The 18857-nt window shown below is 40.3% G+C and overlaps 1 protein-coding gene across 1 annotated transcript in view; it reads right to left on the bottom strand.

The window, feature by feature from the left end:
* Nucleotides 1–18163, bottom strand: part of YES1 (YES proto-oncogene 1, Src family tyrosine kinase) — a 49566-nt gene extending 31403 nt beyond the window's left edge. Inside the window, exon 1 of the mRNA XM_058820765.1 lies at nt 17827–18163. The gene's annotated coding sequence lies outside the window, so the exon portion shown is untranslated. The remainder of the gene's footprint in view (nt 1–17826) is intronic.
* Between the last annotated feature and the right edge of the window lie 694 nt (nt 18164–18857).

Genomic DNA, 18857 nt, shown 5'->3' with positions numbered 1-18857 from the left:
GTAAAGGCAGAACATCTCCAAACAACACAAAATATGAAACAGGCTTCAGAGTGCTGATTTTAAACCTCTGAAACACAATTCATGTAAGAAAAAAAGACTTCTACTCAATTGTTGTGTCAGTCAAGCTAGTGCCCTTTAAAAATAATTCCCTAGTTTAAACTAATGACATTTATATTCAGTAATGGACTTCAGGTGGAATTCATCTTCCAAATTTAGACATCCATCTGGGGGTGAGATGAATCATGCAGTGAAAGTGCTTATTTCTCTCCACTGACTATAACGGGAGCCTACAGAACCAGCTCATGTACAGGCAGCCAAAGCTGGTGTTAACCAACCTGTCTCCTGACAGCTAATGCACAAGTTTAGGTGGCATGGCATGCCTAATGGTCATCTCCTTCCACAGTCTCAAAAAATTAGGCTAGAAAAGTTGTCCTTCAACAGGGTGAGAAGCAGCACTGCCACAAATAAGCTAATTCCAGTAGCTAAAGTCATGTGTATATATTAGCACCCATTATTTTCCCCCCGCATCGCAGACAGGAGTTTGTTCATGGAAAAATAATCACACCTTTCAAATAAAATCACACATGCTTCTGACATCTTTGTACAAATCTTGATATTTGCTGAATATAAAATAATTATTTTAAAATAAGGAAACTATACAAGGAAAGCTATCAGGAAATCCATATCTTCAGATAATGATGTGTAACTGGTTGAAAATATTTCACGAAGTCTACTAATTCCTTAACCTCAGCCTAAAATTCAAAAATGTTTCTACAGAAAGCAGAAACTAAATAAGCAGCTACATAGTAAAGTATACTATTAAATTAAAATAATCCATTATGATTGAACCAAACAGTTATAACCAGTTATTTGCAGAGCTGCCATCTTCACAAAAAGAACAGGGCAGCTGCACTAAATAGCAGTCTCTTGTTTCAAATAGTGTGAAGATTCTCAGATGGAATATTGCCATCCAACACAGTATTACTTCTTTATTTACAAGTAGCAAGATTTCTTGATTATTTCAATAGTCATGAGAGACACAGAGAAGTATATTTTTACCAATAAGCATGTCTGGAGGAGGAAGTGCAATACAAAATCACCGCAACAGAGTCAGAAGGGAGAGCAGAAATTATCTGCCTACAGTCAGCCCAGGCCATGCATTTGTTCGACCTATACACACACAAAACCACCTCTTCCTTAGAACATCCATTATATGACCAAAATGTTCTATGCACCAGTAAGAGGATAAAGTCTTATGAAATTAAGCCATTGACTGACACGTACCTGCAGTCCTATCCCTGGTCTGAACATGATCAGATTTTATATTTTGGAGATTTTATATTTTGGTTGCACGCACAAGGTCTCACAAAGAAAAGAATATGTAACCAGTGGCCTTAAAACCCTCCTTTAATATCTCAGCACCCCACCGTGGGCTAAAGTTTGAGTACTACTATTAGAAAGGATTCTGGAAAACTAATAACAGAAATAAAAATAAAAAAGGGGCAGGCTTTGAAACAAAGTGATGGCTATACTAAGTAAGATCCAGAGGTCCATGTCCATTCAAATAGCCTCTCACTAATGGCAGCCAAGAGTGGAGCATGCAAGAATACAGTAATTGCACAGCAGTGTTTCCCAAGAATATTCTTTGATCCCCCAATGGTTTGTAGAAGCAGGATTTCCTAAACAAGAATAGATAGGTAATTGATGATTCTTCCACGAAACAGCAGTTTCCCTCTACAGTGATGTAATGTTTAGACTCCTTAAATTCCTGAGGCAAGAAATTCTATAGCCTAATTACACGTTCTGTTGGGAACACCTCCTTTTGTCTGTTTTCAATTCCTAGCTGCTATTTTCATTAGATTCCTCTTAGCGTGCGTGCACTAAAAAAAGACATTGAATAAACACCCCCTATTTTTGTCTCATTAGTTGCGGAACACTTAACAGGATGCTGTCACACCAGTTTTGGTCACCTTTTCCACCTTAACAAATTCATGCTGCTCCTCTTACAGAAACTGTCCCATATTTCAGATTTTCTCTTCCTTGAAACTTTAACTATGTTCTTTTTACAGCAATGACAGGGATAGGTGTAAGCAGGGGAAAACTGTATAAGATGATTAAATTTCTTAGAAGTTATAATCCTTATTCTCCCTTTCCTTCCTAACCATTTCTAGTGGCAATAGTCAGCTTTGAAGTCATCTTTTTAGACGAGAAGGCAAGCTTGTTCTTCCCCACCTCCAAATAGAACACACGAAGTAATTTATGAGAAATTTCATCTCCCATTTTAATGTCTGGTTGCTGAGCAATGTCAGGTCCCTGTGTAATGCTAGGGTCTGCCTTTGCATCTGCTACCCATCAGTGAAGTCTGTGAGCTCAGTTTTCTTCTATACACCTTATTAACTTGAACATGCTGCATTAACATAACCCTGGAGAATTATTACCTGAGGCCCCTCTCTACTCTATTTACTCCAACCCTTCTCTTATATTTTAGTCATTAATTTAACTGCATAAAATCCTTTCCCTCTATCCTGTGCCCACTTGTTTCTTCAAAAATTCTTTGGTGGTGGCCCTTGTCAAATGCTTGCTGGACATCCAAGGGAACCACTTCTGTCAGATCCTGCTTATTCATGTACTTGCCTTCAAAAAACCTCCAGCGAGTTTGCAAAACATGACATCCCTTCACAGCAGGCTTCCAACTCTTCCTCAATACATCATGTTTATCCATGTTAGTTTCATTATTATTATTTTCACTGATATACTTGGAGCAGATGTCAGGCTTAGTAATCTGTACTTGCCCAGATCTGTCCTGAAGCCTTTTTTAAAAATAGTGTCACATACAGATGAGGACACTATAGATCACACACACACGGATTTAGATCTCAGCTAGGTGTTATATTTGTTGCTTACTGTCTACAGTACAATGATGCTTGCTTGCTTGCTGTTTGGAAAGCTGTACTTCTAAAGTGCAAAGCAGGCACTGTTCTTAAATATATGAAAGTGGTTTTCATTTTTTCAATAGAAAGTTTAAGCATTATCTTTAGGAAGAGCAGTACATAATAAACATTTACTGTAACAGTAACACTACAAATATTTAATTGCATCAAAAAGTCACTGTCATCTTTACAGTCTGTAAATATATGTTCCATAAATATATGCTCCTATGCAGCAGTGGCCATTCAACTATGTAATAGCTGTCCCAATTACCAGAAAATACAAATGAGCTTGTGAAGACACACTTACTCATTTGCAAATGAGACAGCATTTAAAGAGAAGTAAAACTTCTAACATCTTTCTGGATCTGAGAACTTCTGTGGAAATTACAACCAACAAGCAGGCAACTCAAAATAAGGACTAAAATACGTAGACAAGTGTTCTTAGGCTCAGCGATTTTGTGTGAAGTTGAAGTTTTAAAACACAAAGTTTTTAAGTGCCATTTAAGTTTCAGGTTTTCATTCACACAAATTTTCTTCAACATAGTGCCAACTTTCATCTCTTTTAACTCACATATCCAAAGACAGAGTTGAAAATTAGTCTTACAAACGGATGAAGTGCTTTCTGTGGTGCAAGATCAAATGCTAGGTTCATTGTGACTGTATTTCTACTGGCAGGATGTTACAGATACACATAACAGAGTGTTTAAATCCATATGCAACTGCTTCATCTCCTTCTTCACCTCTGTATTTTGCATCAGTCTAACAGAAGCTTGTAGCTCCAATACCAACAGAAGAGCAGCATGGGTGAATCAATTCAGTATGTTTAAATCAAATGTAAGGAGAAAATAAAATTAAAAACCACCATAAAATTTGGTAAAAAGACCATTGGAGCAAGCATAGTGTTCACATCCTATGTTTTTACATTATGAAGAAGAAAAAAAAAATTACCCTAATTACAGATGTTGAGAAAACATCTTTCCAGATATGAGATGAAAACTCTTCCTTGTCTTAAAGCCTCTGGTGGTGCACAGTGTTCTGGGCAGCAGGAAAGCTAACAGTAGCCTCACTGCTGCTGCTGCAGGAGTGAGAGGACACAGCTGACAATAAAGCCATACACAGCCTTGGTATTAATAGCAGAAAGCTAAGACACCCAACAGAACAACACAGTTGCAAAGAGTTCTCTCCCCTCTTCCCAAGCTGTCGAAAAAAAGCTGGGAAGAACAAACAGACAAACAAACTTGTCTGTGAATACAAAGAAAAATATTCTGCCTTTCAACACCTGTATTTAGTTTCATTTCAACTGCCACAATTATTGGTTTGGCCCTCTTAAATAATTTACTGAAAATCACAGAACAGCTGAAACTGGAAGGGACATCTGGAGGATGCCTACCCCAACCCCCTTGCTCAAAGCATGTCAATGACAGCAACTTGCTCAGGGCTGTGTCCAGCTGGGTTTTGAGTTATTGCCAAGGATGGAGAATCCAAAACATTTTTTGGACCACCTGTTCCAGCAATCTATCACCCTTAACATAAAAAACCTCTCTTTTTTTCTGATGTTTAAATGGAATTTCCTGTATTACAATTTGTGCCCATTACTTCATCCACTATCAGTGGAAACTAGGGAGAGCAGTCTGACTCTATCCTCTTTATTCCACCCCATTAGGTTATTTACACACATAGGGTGCCCCTGAGCATTCTTTTCTCCAGGCTGAGTAATCCTAGCTTTCTCAGCTTCTCCTCATAAGAGAAATTCTCCAGACCCTTAGCCATCTTAGTGGCCTTTTGTTGGAGTCTCTCCAGCATATCCATGTTTCCCTTGTAAAGGGAAGCCCAGAAGCACACAGCACGTGAAGCGTGGCCTAACTTCTCTTAATGTATCCAGAACACTTCTGGCCTTCTTCGTTGCAAGTGCACATTGATGGCTCACACAAATCTTTCCCACCAGGACCTGTGGGTCCTTTTCTGCACTTTCTTCTCAGCTGATTGGACCCTACCACATACTGGAGCCTGGAGTTGTTCCTCCCCAGGATCACTGAATTTTCCTTTACTGAATTTCTGGAGGCTCCTATCAGACAATTCCTCTGTCAATGTCCCTCTGGATATCAGCACAACCCTCTTTGGTCTATCAGTTCCTCCTGCAAGCTTGGTGAGGTTGCACCTCTGTGGGACCCCCAGGTCAGTAGCAAAGGTGTTAAACAGAATTGTCCCTGGTACTGGGCCCCAGGGTACACTGCTAGTGACTGGCTGTCCTGGTTTAGGCAGGACACTGGCCACCAGCTTTTGAGCCACTTGTGACGTTGTGCCACTGATGCCAACCCTCTGAGCCCATCAGATCAGACAGTTTCCAGTTCCTTTCACAGTTCACCCACCTGGCATGAACTTTATCAGTTTGTTTAAAAGGATGCTACAGGAGACATCAATGACAGCCTCACTGAAGACAAGATAAACAATGTTCACTGGTCTTCTCTCATCTACCCAGCCAATCTCATCACACAAGGTGGTTAAACATGATCTCTTCTCCATGCTATGCTGACAGATCCAAATCAACATCTTGTCTTTCATATTTGAAAATTATTCTAGCTCCTGTTCTTCATCTTCTCCAATCTAAGCTTTTATTTTGGTTTTTTTCTTTTGATGTCTACAGTACACTTACTAACAGTTGCACATCTACTAATGGAGATGTCCCTAAAACAACTAACAATCTCTGCTTAACAAACTGTCCCTAAAACAACTACAGCACTGCTTAAAAAACTATTATTCCAGCCAGGCACTGAAACAACAATGCTTCTTTTTTCTCCACAAATGTATGTCAGCTAGTAGCAATGTTGTTGCAGCTGTAATGGCCTAATGACCTCAGAGAAGCAAGGAAAACACCCTCCTCCCTGCCCCCAAATATACTCACTACTCGCTGCCATGCCCCTAAGAAATTTTCTCTCCTTTAAACTGAGTATTTTGTTAACAGCATCCTTTCTACACGTTTAGGATAATAATGACATTTTGTCAGGCTCTTGACAGAAATAACTTATTTTCTCAGATTTCCTGGCCTCCCTGAAAAAGAAACATGAGGAATTTCAGGTGCTGAGATCCCACATCAGGAAGCATCTTCTCCACACGTTTTTTTCTTAATTTTTTCACCCTCTCTCTTCCCCTCCAAAGTGCAGTGAAGAAATATCAGGACCCAAATTATGCTTAGGAAAAGTCGATCCTTACACTATCAAGCACAGCACTAAACCCTCTGCACTCAAGTGATGGTGTACCTAGAAGGTATGCATCATTTCAACCTGCACTAAAACTAAAAATGTATAAAAAAATTTTAGTCACCAAAGCAGCGATGCAATTTTCATAAATTCTGTCCATTTTCACACAATTCCAGGTAATGGATAATCCAAGTAGCTGGCTTGGCTAAATAGCAGCTCAGGTCTGTAGGCACTACAGTAATGACAGGCTACAGTTGTGGTTTTACACTGTATTATACACCCAGTATAAACTAAGTGTTTCAACACATGCTGTGGCATTAAATGGAACTGGAAGAGCAGATTACAACATAAATCCTGTATTCTTTCACCAATTTAGTGATGTACTGCCAAAAAGGAGTCCATTTTAAAAGCTGTATTGTACATTCAGCCAGGAAACGTCTGCTACAGTTCTGACAGGCCACGGGTGACTGTCTGACAACCACTTCTAGGGTACTAATGCTCTCTGCAGCCTAATGATTGACTAAAATATTTTGAACAAATTTTGATGTGAAATCAGATTATAACAATTATCACAATTTTCAAGCAACTAGTGCTCTGGGCCAATGCTAGTTGACAGCACCCATTTAAAAACTCTTTCACACCCATACCAAGTTAAATCAACTTGGCACTCTCTCTCTGGTAGACAATTGTCTCCTTAAAGTATGAGCACTATTCATCCAAGTGAATTGCTGCATTAAGGGGGCAGTTGGCTGGCATGGGGAGGACTGGACTGATTGACAATGAATCTCAGTCACAAAGAAGTTGCAGCAAGAGTTTCTAAAAACCAAAAAGCAGTCAGGACCATGAATAGATGAGGCATGCTGAAGACACAAAAGTACAGGATGTATCCAGGAAGATGCCGGTGCTTCAATAAGCTTCCTAACTATGACTAATCTTAGAACAGTTCTCGTGTCTTGTTTTGTAAATTTAGCATTTCAAGCGTTTCAGAGAGTTTAAATTTACTACTTAACCCCTTAAAACCAGCCAAATAGTGCAGCAACAGTTATTTGAGGAGGATTTTTTTCAGAGCTATGTATGCTAAACAGCAAAGAGCCCTGTGAAGCTTCCTAGAGAGCAGATTTTATTAACCTCTGAAATGTTAATAAAGAAATGCGGGGCAGCATTTAAGGGCCCATTCTCAAATTATTCTAAGGAGATTACAATACTTCCATCCCCCTTCCCCTTGTGAAATTTCAAAGAGGAATTACAAGAAACCCATACAGAAATTGCTCAGGTCATAATCATCACAAACAGTCGAATTAATTCCTGATTCCAACAGATACCAAAAGCACCAGAAGAAAAACTTGATGCGCAAGAGTGCAAATGATACATTTTATGAGAAGTATAGAAGTTATTACATACGTAATCACTACATTTGAGTTCATTTGTCAAATATTATTTCTTCACCATTAGGGTAGACAAAGCAGATACTGTTGTGTAAAGCATTAGTGGAAGATGCCAAAGGCACTACTGTCTTCTGTGGAACTCAATGGGATTACTCCAAACACCACCAGTAAACACAGGAGATAACATCCAGTTCAATTTTCGGTGTGAATGAACTATCCACTTCTCATCTCAGCAAGACTACATAAAGACACTCAAGAAGCCAGCCTGAGGCTGAAAATACAAACAAGGCTCCCCAAACCTCACACAAGTTGTCATATAAAGCCTAAATTTAAACAGCAATTCAAACAGATTCCTTTCATCTACTTAAGGATAAACTCCTCAAAAGTTTGCTTAACATTTACCAAGCGATAATTCTTACACCACAAAAAAAGGTTCATAAAGAGATTCTAGTTTCTGTAAAATATTTGTAGTCAAGATTAAGTGACATATGTTATTCACTGCTCAATGCAGTGAAGTATTATAACTACAATCTAATTGAAAAAGGGCTAAAATCTTTGATTCAACTGCTAAATTAACCTAGCTGTTTGAGCTAACAGATCCAATTTCACTGCCTGTTAAGGAAGGCTACATTTTTTTGTCTTCATTTTATACTCTAATGAAGTCTACTTCAATAGAGTTGCCTCCACGTATCCCAGAGGATGATTTAGTTCTTTTGTGTACAGCTAATCCAGCTCTCCCTGAAGTCAAGGGGAATTTTGCACTTGACTTCAGTGTGAAAAAGGATCACATCCTAGAATAGCAACACTAAAACATTTGTGAATAAAAGCAGGTTCAGATTTTCCAGTTCCTAATTAGCAAAAAAATGTCCCAGACAAACAAACAAACTATCCTAAAACAAACCTTTTAAAAAATCAAAAAAATCTAATTTCCATTTCAATTTAGAGCATGTAAGAAGTTATTTTACATGGCAATGTTTTTAAAGAGAATTATCCCATTCAGATATTCTGACAGTAAAACTGTATTATCTGCACCTGCTTTGGCTTTCAGTTTCAGGGGAACTCGAGGGAAAAGTAAAAATCCATCAAATCTAGGAATTTTAAGAGAAGCAACAGTTTAATGGCATGATTTCCAAGCTGCAGAAATCCTGCAGCAGTAACACTAACAAAATTTTCAATTTTCCATTAGAGCAATCAGGGTTTCCTCAAGAACTTCTTACGCTGTGATAAATCAACAGGCTTAGAAGTTTTTGCAGGTTACTCTTTGTTGGCCTAAATATTATTTGATTCCATCACATAAATTATCGGGTTACCTGGCTACACTGTATTGCACATAATGTAGCAAACAATGTTTACTTCTATTTGTATAACAGCAAAAATAGAGTACAACAGACATATGGAGCCAAATTAAGTCATACACAGACTGACTACACGTCATATATAAGTATAATACTAAGTAAGTTACCCTTCTGATGGCATTTTTTTAATATTTAATGTGGAGGAAAAAAAAATTTAACTGAAATTTCTAGAAAGACACAGGTTTACTTTTAGGAAAACCTATACTGAGTTTTAAAACATACTCAAACTATGTTGCTAGCCACCAAAACTTTAAACAAATTTAAATCACCAAACTGGCAGAGCTAATACATAACCACCTGAAATCAGAATCTGAATACCCAAATATATAAAGTAACGTAAAGCTGTTGCGAGTGTAAAGAATATTCCACCCCTCAATGTTATCTAGATACTGGTTCACTAGAATCTTAGACATATTTAGGGAAGACAAGTTTAACTGAAAGAGGAGAGATTTGTTTCTATTTTCGAAGAAAATAAAAACTTGAAAGTATGGGATCTACCTATTCTAATGCCTTAGAGGTTGTAGTGACCAAAAATTATTCACAAACTAAAGCTAATATTCTCTTTTGTAAATAAATCTAGCAGATTTAAAGGAAAATGTGGTTTGCACTAGAGTTACTACCCTCTATATCCTTATCTAGGAAGCAACACATTAATCTGTACTTTAAAATGTAACACTGGTTATTTATATGGGTTTCAATCAGAACTTCCATTCAAATGCCACTGAACACACACTAGGAAGAAATAAAAATGTCTTCCATAGAAATTGCAGTGTCATTGCTTAAATAATTATGCATATAGCTTAAGAGAATTATTAAGATACTTTACTATTACATTAAATATACACACAGAGAATCCATGCCCCTGGCAAAAAGCTAACAGGATTAGTGCAAACCTAATATGGAGAGTCAATATAGTTTACTGACTAGTAAGGCTCAACCTCTTTCTTTGGGAAAAGAACGAAGAAGCCCGAGTGTAAATCTGAGGTAAAATAGTAATTTAAAATAACCATATAAAACAAAGGTGTCACGCTTGTTAATATAAGTCACATATTATTTGGCTGTGACTTCACCATGTATGCACCAGATTTAAATAGTACTCTGATGATATGTCAGACCTAAGCAAAAGGGAAGGGGAGGTAATCAAAGAGCCCTAGATTTCATAACCAATGCAAATGAATTCCAGAATATTTAAATACACCTACTATGCATGAACAAGTCAAACGTTTCCAGGGAAATAATTTTTCATCTATAAACTAACACTTGTCTCATTTTACGTACATCATGATAGCCTGAATCAATCAGTTCTACGAGTTCTCCAGCGTACAAGATAAGAAATAATTCCTAAAATGAAAAAGATTTATATCTTTAGCAAATTACATAACGTGCAATTATTCAGCAAGATATTTTGAAAGCTTATCACTTTAAATAGCCTCAATCACTACGATTTATGAATTGTGTTTTAAGTGTGTAGCTGTGCTTAAAATACAGTACAGAATTGTACTTGAAAGTAAAAAAAAGGTACCCATATTACTATTGCTTCCTAGCCATATACAGTTAGCATTTAATTTTTGTGTGATCTGAAGCTGAAAATTTTGTACTTGCATTTTGCTCTCTCACTTAGAACCACAGAAAAACAGCAAAAAAAAAGCCAAAAAACACCTCTTAAACCCCACCAAATAAATACATATAACTCTTTTTTTTTCACCAACTACAGAATGTTAATACAATGCCTACTTCTCAGGCTTGAGAAAACAAATATTACTCAAGAAAATTTCCCCAATCGACTAGTAGTAACATCTCAGGAATTACCCTTGTTTTCTCTTCTCTTTTCTTCATGGATAATTGTTTTCCAAAGTAATAGTATTTTGCTCTATGCTCTAAGTGTTCCTGAACAGAATAACTTTACTACGAAAAAAGAATTAAACATGGCTGTCTACAGTGAGACTAATATACCCTTTTCCTCTTACCAGTGAATGTTTGTCAGTTAGGTATGGACAAGCTGATGAGGCCAATGCTATTATAACCTTTAATCATCCACTAAACAAATATTTAACACCAGCATCAGCTAAACGAGCCCATCCTCTCTTTGCTTTAAGGGTTTTGTCGTTCTATAATGCAACTTATACTCAAAAATATATGACAGGGAGAATCCCAAAAAAATAAAACCAAAGAAAATATTTTGGCAAAAATCTCACATATCAATGTCTCAGAAGCCAGAGAGCAGAGTCATATTTTAAAACACTGCTGTTGGAAAAAACCTGAATACTCTTTATTTTGAACAGGCAGAATAAGAAGTACCATCTGTTGCTCAAAGAACCCATTCTGAAAATTAGCCTCTAACTAAACTTCCAAGAACTTCCAGTTGAGACATTAAGAATTTATCCAGAATGAAGTGGATTGAAAAAAAGACAGCAGATATTTGCCTAGATAGACTTCTGGTCTGATTTACATCAACTCCTCTTTCAGTGAGCTTCAGCTGAAGCACATGTGCATCAAAGAGAAGCTTTGTTCAGATTTAGGATAAAAATCCTCAAACAATCAAGAAAACTAAAAGTCTTCCATCCCCGTTCAGTAAGGGAGAGTCTCCTTTTTAGAATGTACACAACTCACCTGGGCTAGTCTTCACACAGAGCAGAGAATGGTCTTTGCCTTGCAAAACTTATTTAAGCCTTGCATAACTTTGCATTAGGAGAAAAGAAGACAAAAATCTGTATTTTCACATTCACCTGTCAGTGAAGTATTGCAGGATTTTCTATTAGGAGAGATTACCTATGAGCCCTTTAGATGCATCACTAAGTATGTTCACAGCCTCATCAGAGCATCATTACAAGTTCACACCTCTAAGGAAACGTGAAGTGTTTCAACTGAACTACTGCAATTGGAGCTGGTCACAAACATTAAATACCAGGGATCAACAAAACACCACAAGTCGCAAAATGCTCCACTGGCATGGTCTGTTTTCAGCTCAAGGTACAGGAAGAAGGACATAAACCACTTGGTTTTATCACCATAAGCTTTCCTCCCATTTCATCTCACCCTTACTTAGTCTTCACATGAATATAAATGCCGTGACTCTACAGATTTTTAAAATGTGAACTTTGCTACTAGGTTTGGTGCAGATCTGTAATTTTTTAAGATGTTTGGACTCTCCTGTTTTATACAAATTTCAGACACAAATGTCACATTAAACTCTGTGTTTCGCACAGACTAAGTCTGATCAACTTCTAACTGAAGCACTACATATTTTTTCTGTTAATATTCTTCTGAAGATGTCAGTTTGGGAATCAGTAATATAAGGTTTTCATCTCAAACTGCAGACCTCCAGAAAAACACATCAAAATCAAGGCAAAGAAAGGAGGCACAAGAGCACTAAAAAGATGTATGACTAATTGTGGTGATTTGCTTTTAACACTTTACAATGAAATACAGAACTTTCATATATATATTTACATTTCCTCCCTCAATCTCAGTTCTGATAATGTTTTCTTTTCTAAGTTTGGCAAACAAATGCTAGTTTCATATAAATGTGCACTTTGAAAACAAGAATATTTTCTAAATGTTAATTCTATATTCATTTTTCAGTGAAGAATACTTTAAAAACCTTAAAAGCATTGTTCATCTGTGAGGCACATGTTAAGTTAAGCCTACTGAAAGGCCAGTTTTTATAAATTAGACCAGAAGCCCAACAAGCCCAAAGACCTCTGAGTCAGACCAGAAGTTCCCCATGGGCCCCAACCATCTGAAATGCTGGGCAATACTGGATGCTCAGGAAGGGAGCCTGAGAATTAGGAAAGCCTGTGGTCATGGAGTCCTTGGTGCAGCCTTTTAGCTTCTGGATTTGGGGTACTATTACTGGCAAAAGAAAGTATTTATGTTGAACAGGCTGAGCTGGTAAAAATCAACAAGAAACAGGAAGAGTATGTAAAGAAAGAGAAGGACTTTGGAGGGTTTTACTTTTACTCTTCTGTGGTTACAAGTGTCAGTAATGATATTAGTTTCCAGTTAAATGTTCTTGAAAAGCAAGAAGATACACATAACAACTGAGACCTGTTTTTTCTCTGTCACACTTCAAGCATAAATATTAATGTTGTTATCTAACCATACTTAAAATAACTTATTAAAACTGGATTGTTCACTATTAATTTGTTTTAAGTCTCCCTTTCCTGGCTGACTGCCAAAACAGTTATAATGCTATACAATTGTAATACACAAGAGATCCATAGCACCCTCTAATTACTCTTTAAATACCTCACACAAGCACTGCCTTCTCTTACAATTGTGAGACCATTAGGTAGGGTGGAAATTTCAAAATCTTTAGCCCAGATACTTGATTTCTGAAGTTTGCATGCAATATGAAAATGTTTGCCTGAACTATGGGCAAACATTTGGAACATGAACACCATCTTCCACTCCAACCCTTCTTTTCTACAGGGGCTGTCAGTCCTGGGAAGCATACCTGAGGCCTGACTGCATTTATTCACATCATGAATAAAACACTACTACTGTCTCAGTTTTGCAACACTACAGAGTACTTTGGGCATGTGCAAAGGAACTTAACCCTACTAAATCAAACCCCTCCAATATAAAGACTGAGTTTAAATGTGTGATTAATGCCACAAAATTCTCCTGAAAGTTTCTCTAAAACAAAGTTAAAGGCCCTGATCTATAAAGATTTACTTATGTGGATGTGTTTACTCAACTTCAGTGTCAATGGAATTAAACAAAGTTATTCATTCTTGTAAGCTTGGTCTAGATAACTCTAAAATTTCAACTAAAAGGGCTCATCACTTCTGAAGAATCATTTATTTTTCCCAGACTTCTCTAGACCTCTGGTGTGAAGAAAACCACAGAAACATTTTAAGCCATATAAGTTTTTCATCTACCTGAAGTTCAGACAAGTTGAAAGACAAATTATTTGATGTTCAGTATCACCATCAGAATTCAAAATTTACATAAACATTTAAGACATAGGCGCAGTCAATATCGTTACTTACTGAAGTCTCATGTAACATTACTATAAAAGCATTTGCCTTCCAAAAATACAAAGATAAAACACAGCCAGGTTAACAAAAAAAGTTATCCAATTCCCTACTCAACAACTAACAGTGTTCAAAAAGCTAGAATACAAATTATTTTGTATTAAGCTGAGGAGGTTTTACTTCCTCAGCATTCTCCAACCATGCCCTATAACATTACCTAATACTACAGTAAAGAAAAATCGAAACAAAACCCCAGTCTTGGCCACAACAGTCAACACAGCCTTAAATGCAGTTAGTGATAATCTGTACAGCAGTAGCCCACTGAGCTGTGGGGCTGGGATATAAGCCAGGGCTAGCCAGAAGTCCAGCTTGAGGGCTTGATTTCAGCTGTGCATGGCTTTGGTGCACTGACTTAGGGGACACAGCATGAAACCCAGTGCTCTATGCAGTCCCTATCCAAAATGACACTAGAGAGCGTTTTCTATCCTTTTTCCAGCCACCCTTTACATTTTCAAAGAATATGTGTTTAAAAGGAACAAAACTCATGCATAAGTAATAGTGTTTACTTACTCAATTTCTAGCATTAAAGTTACTATCATCTTGATCTCTGATCCTGCAATCAGCCATGTGTGTTAACTTTACCTAAGGGTGCAGTCCCACTCATTTCAATTACTTTGGTGCCAGTATCTGTTTTGATGCACAGGCACCATCAAGGATAAACCCCCATAAATGCAAAAGGCAGTAAGAATGACCTCTTATAAGCTAAAATTAAACTTGTCCTACAGTTAGTTGACAGCATCTTTTCAGTATATTTTCTCTACTAAACTAAGCATACACATGGGAAGTTATCCAGGTTTACCTTCAAAACCTGGCAATTGGTGGTACAATCTGGAACCCTACAGCTCTAATCATTGGTGTGAATGCAGCCAGGGACTGTACTGATTGAAAGAAGTTCCCATATGGCAACTGTAAAGCAGCTAGTATTTAAAAAAAAAAACATAAAAATAGTGATTATCACATAATAAAATCCATCACTATAAAACAGCCTCCTACTGCCACTCTCAAGGAGAATAGAAGTGAAAGAAATCCTGAGACTAGAGTTACCTACTTGTATTTGGAGGTGGCTCCTCCAAGACAAAAACTAACCCATTCTGTTACAGTAGGTAGAGAAACTACAGTTCTCCCTCATGGATCAATCTGTTCCAGCCACAGGCACAGGACTCGCAGCACCAGAAGCCTGAAACCTTTCAGGAGGACTTCACAGAAGCCACAGGCTGTGTACATACGCACAGAACACGTCCTACCTGAAAAAGGCTGCTTGATGCGACACAGCAGAGTAAGGACGCGTTCCTAAAGTCATTTTTGTGTTAGTACTGACACCAATTTTTAAATTAACATCAAGGTACCTTACTCAAACTGTGATCAAAGTATACAGCAAAACAGCTGGATGCAAGTAGGGAATATGAATGAAAGAATGTATTTCTTTTAACTAATGTCTTGAACACAAGGAATTATCTGTTGAAAATGTACAGCTTTTGTCCACAGGTAGCACATATGGAAAAGTAGAACCATGTAGCCAGTTTGTTCATAAAGTAAACTTTGACCACATAATCTGATATGTGCCACACTGCAGACTTTTGCATCGCTGTCACATGACAGCCATGATTTATCAGACTGAACAGAGTGACAATTTCATTCTTCAGGAGCTGCAGAAGTGCACAAAGCACAAAATAAAGAGCATTTCTTTGGAGCACAAGAATAGTTCTCTGCTCTGCTGTGTGAATATTGATAAGAACCCCTATAATGTGAAGTTTTTCAATAATTGTATTACAGTAGAATTATTACAGTATGCAGCACACCAAAAATGTATTAAGTATTTTTCCAGCTATTTCAAAATAATACAGCAATTTAAGTATACTTTCAGTTCCACTCATATGTTTTGTACCCTAAGAACTGTCGTTGAGTAACAAGAATTTCCTTGAAAATCTCTCATGGTAATACAAAATATAGATTAAAGCTACCTTGGGCTCACCAGCCTCATTCCAGATAGAATGGTACAGGGGTTCAGTTATTAAATAACTATTGAAAACTGGACCAGCAGCTCTGCAAGCAGCAAAACCAGGGAGGCCCCATTTCCTGCCGCAATTTCCAGCTTGAGGTAAGTGTTGCTGTGAACTCTCTGGTGTGTAGGTTAAATGCACCGTTCTACCTGGCTTCCTTACTTCCAGAAATTTTGTAGAAACTGCTCACCTGGGAGACCTCTGCTGCCAAATTTATTTGAAATCTTCTAACAGCCAAAAGAGTTATTAGAGAGACTGAAGGCACACAGATTATAGCTCTATTTGAGCTGCACCTGTTAAAGAAATAAAGCTAATAAAGCGCATGGAATAATTAATTACTGGCAATTGCTGTTACTAACTACTGTCACACCTGGTACCAGAGGATCTTCTTCTTTGAAATTCAGCGGAAGCACAGTGCCCATGCTGCTGTCCCTGTTGCCATCACAGATGCTACCTTGTCCCAAAATTAACCACAACACCCTGGCTGTGCAGAACACACAGAGTCTCCACTCTGTGCTTATGCTCAGTAGGAACCTGCTATAACTAAATTTACAGATACACATCAGAAATAAGAGTGGAAGTGCGAGGTTTTGTTGTTTGGAAAGGATATGTTCTTACTTCTATGAAGCCAACAAAAACATGGCTATGGGTGAACTATACCTACAAACAGAGGTACTGCAAAGGTAACTTACAAGGCAATTCTATCCCTCTTCAATGCTTACTTTCCAAAAAGGAAAGAAAAAGACTCTAAAGTAAATTTTCATATCTGGCTCCCGACTTAAGATCAATTTCATTTGCAAAATCTGCCTGAAAAATCATTCAGCTATCTATGAGTTATATTAATTGAAACCATTACACTTTCCGTGTGAACGTACTCCAACCTTCAAAACTGGTTTTGGAACATTCTGCCACTTAAAATAAATCCAAACACCTAATTTTTGATTAATGACTGGCCTCTGCCTAGGGTTAAATCCAGAAGGTACATCTGAATATACCTTTACAACATGAGCTTCAGAAATATTTCTGTCCTAGTTTTCCCAGTGCCAAGACGATCATAATCACATGCATACACGACACGTAGTAGCCAATATATTAATATAATAAATAACCATATCATAAACTTCACATATTTGTAATACTGAATACTGGAGAAGTCACACTAGCCTTGGTCTGAGCACACAACTTTAAGCACATCAAGCCTGCGGGTCCAGAGAGAGCAGAAAGTTATGTGCAGCCTCCGCAGGAACAGGGGCCTGTGTGTGTCCAACACATTTTTTTCTAATTGTAAGGAAGACAAGGAGCCTTGATGAAGTGTGATGATTGAACATTTAAATTAATGACTCAGAAACGTACAGCGGTCATGTTTCAGGCTCGATAATAGGATATAAACCAGAACAGTGGGGCGGGGGGAAGAAAAACTAATAGAATATAAAACCACGCAGGCCAAGCTACAGGCGACTCCTGAATTTTGCCCTTTTACATCCTCCGTCCCCGCGCCCGGGAGCGGCTCACGCCGAGCACCAGCCCGCGCGGCGAACGCCGCCTCCGCCGGGGGACGAGCAGCCGGCCCGCAGCGCCCGCGGCAGCGCGGCGGGCAGGGGCCGGGAGGGGCCCGGGCCGCGCAGGGGTCACGGGGCCCTCCCCCACAAACTTACAGCCCGCAGCCCGCCCAGCCCAGCGCGGCTCCCGCCCGCCCGACCCCTCGGCCCCGCGGGCAGGAGCTCGGGCCCGGGAGAAAGTTGCCGAGAAAGTTTCTGCGGAGGAGAAGGGGCCGGGGGTGCGGGAAGCCCCCCGCCCCCGGGGCGCGGCGGCGGGGCGAGGCCGGGGGCGGGCGGCCGGGGCCTAGCGCCTCCATCGCCGCCGCCATCGCGGCCGCCGCTCCCGTGGGGCGGCGGAGCGGGGACGCGGCCGGGGCCTCACCTGCCTCTCCTCGGCGTGGCGGGTGGGAGAAGGAGGGGGGGAGGAAAGGAAGCGGGGGCCCCCCCGCTCCTCCCGGAGCCGCGGCGACCCGGGGAGGGAAGCGGGGAGGAGGGGAAGGGAGGAGGGACGAGGAGGAGGGAGCCGAGCGCTCCGGTGCGTGCGGGGAGCTGGAGCCTCGCTGCGGGAGGAGGAGGAGGAGGAGGAGACTCCCCGCCCCTATGGCCGGGATCTCCGGTGGGCACCGCGGCCCCTCCTCCGCACCGCGTTTCCCTCCATGCGCTCCGGGTCGGGATTGTCGCGCCTGCCGGCCGGGGCAGCGCCTCCGCGCTCGAACCGGAGGCCGCGGGGAGGAGCCGGGCGGCCCCCGCGGAGCCGGGCTGGCGGCTGCGGTCCCTCCTCCGCGCCGCTGCGCACCGAGACAACATGGTGGAGGCGTGCGGGGCGGCGCGGGGGCGGCGGGGAGGGAGCCGGGGCTTGCCCTGCCCCGCGGCTCGCCCGAGGGCGGCCGCCTACTCCCGGCCTTGGGTCGCGGGGACCCCGGTCGGGGTAGGTCCTCCGGCCGTGCCGTGCCGGGCTGGTGAGCTCGGTGAGGCTCTCTTGCCAGAGAAGCTGAACATGAAAGATTCCGGCAGCGGAGCCCTTCGGCGTCGTGCGTGAAAAGCGAACAAAAATAACTTTTAAAACTCCTCGCCTGGGTGTCTTCAGGTGGGCCACGGCTTAGGCTCGGTGCATTTGATTTCCCGTGGGTCAGACAGGAGCAAGATGGCCCTCCGGCAGTGCGGGGGCAGCGCCGGCAGCTCGGGAGTGCCCAGGGCGGAACAGACCTGCCGCCGAACACCGAGCAATGAACCAGCCTGTAAATTACGCATCAGGAACTCCGGGGAATTCTACGTTACGGGTTTCCCACTCGTCGCGGTTCCATTAGTCAGTGTTTGGTATTTTAAGAAATAAAAAATTAGGTTTCTGTCAAGGTGGGCTTCATGGGAAAAGGTGGTTCAAATGCATCTAGCCTTCAGAGCTGCAGGCTGCCG

This window comes from Ammospiza caudacuta, chromosome 1 (assembly GCF_027887145.1).
Source record: "Ammospiza caudacuta isolate bAmmCau1 chromosome 1, bAmmCau1.pri, whole genome shotgun sequence".
Lineage (NCBI taxonomy): Eukaryota > Metazoa > Chordata > Aves > Passeriformes > Passerellidae > Ammospiza > Ammospiza caudacuta.
This window is presented reverse-complemented; position numbering and strand designations above follow the sequence as displayed.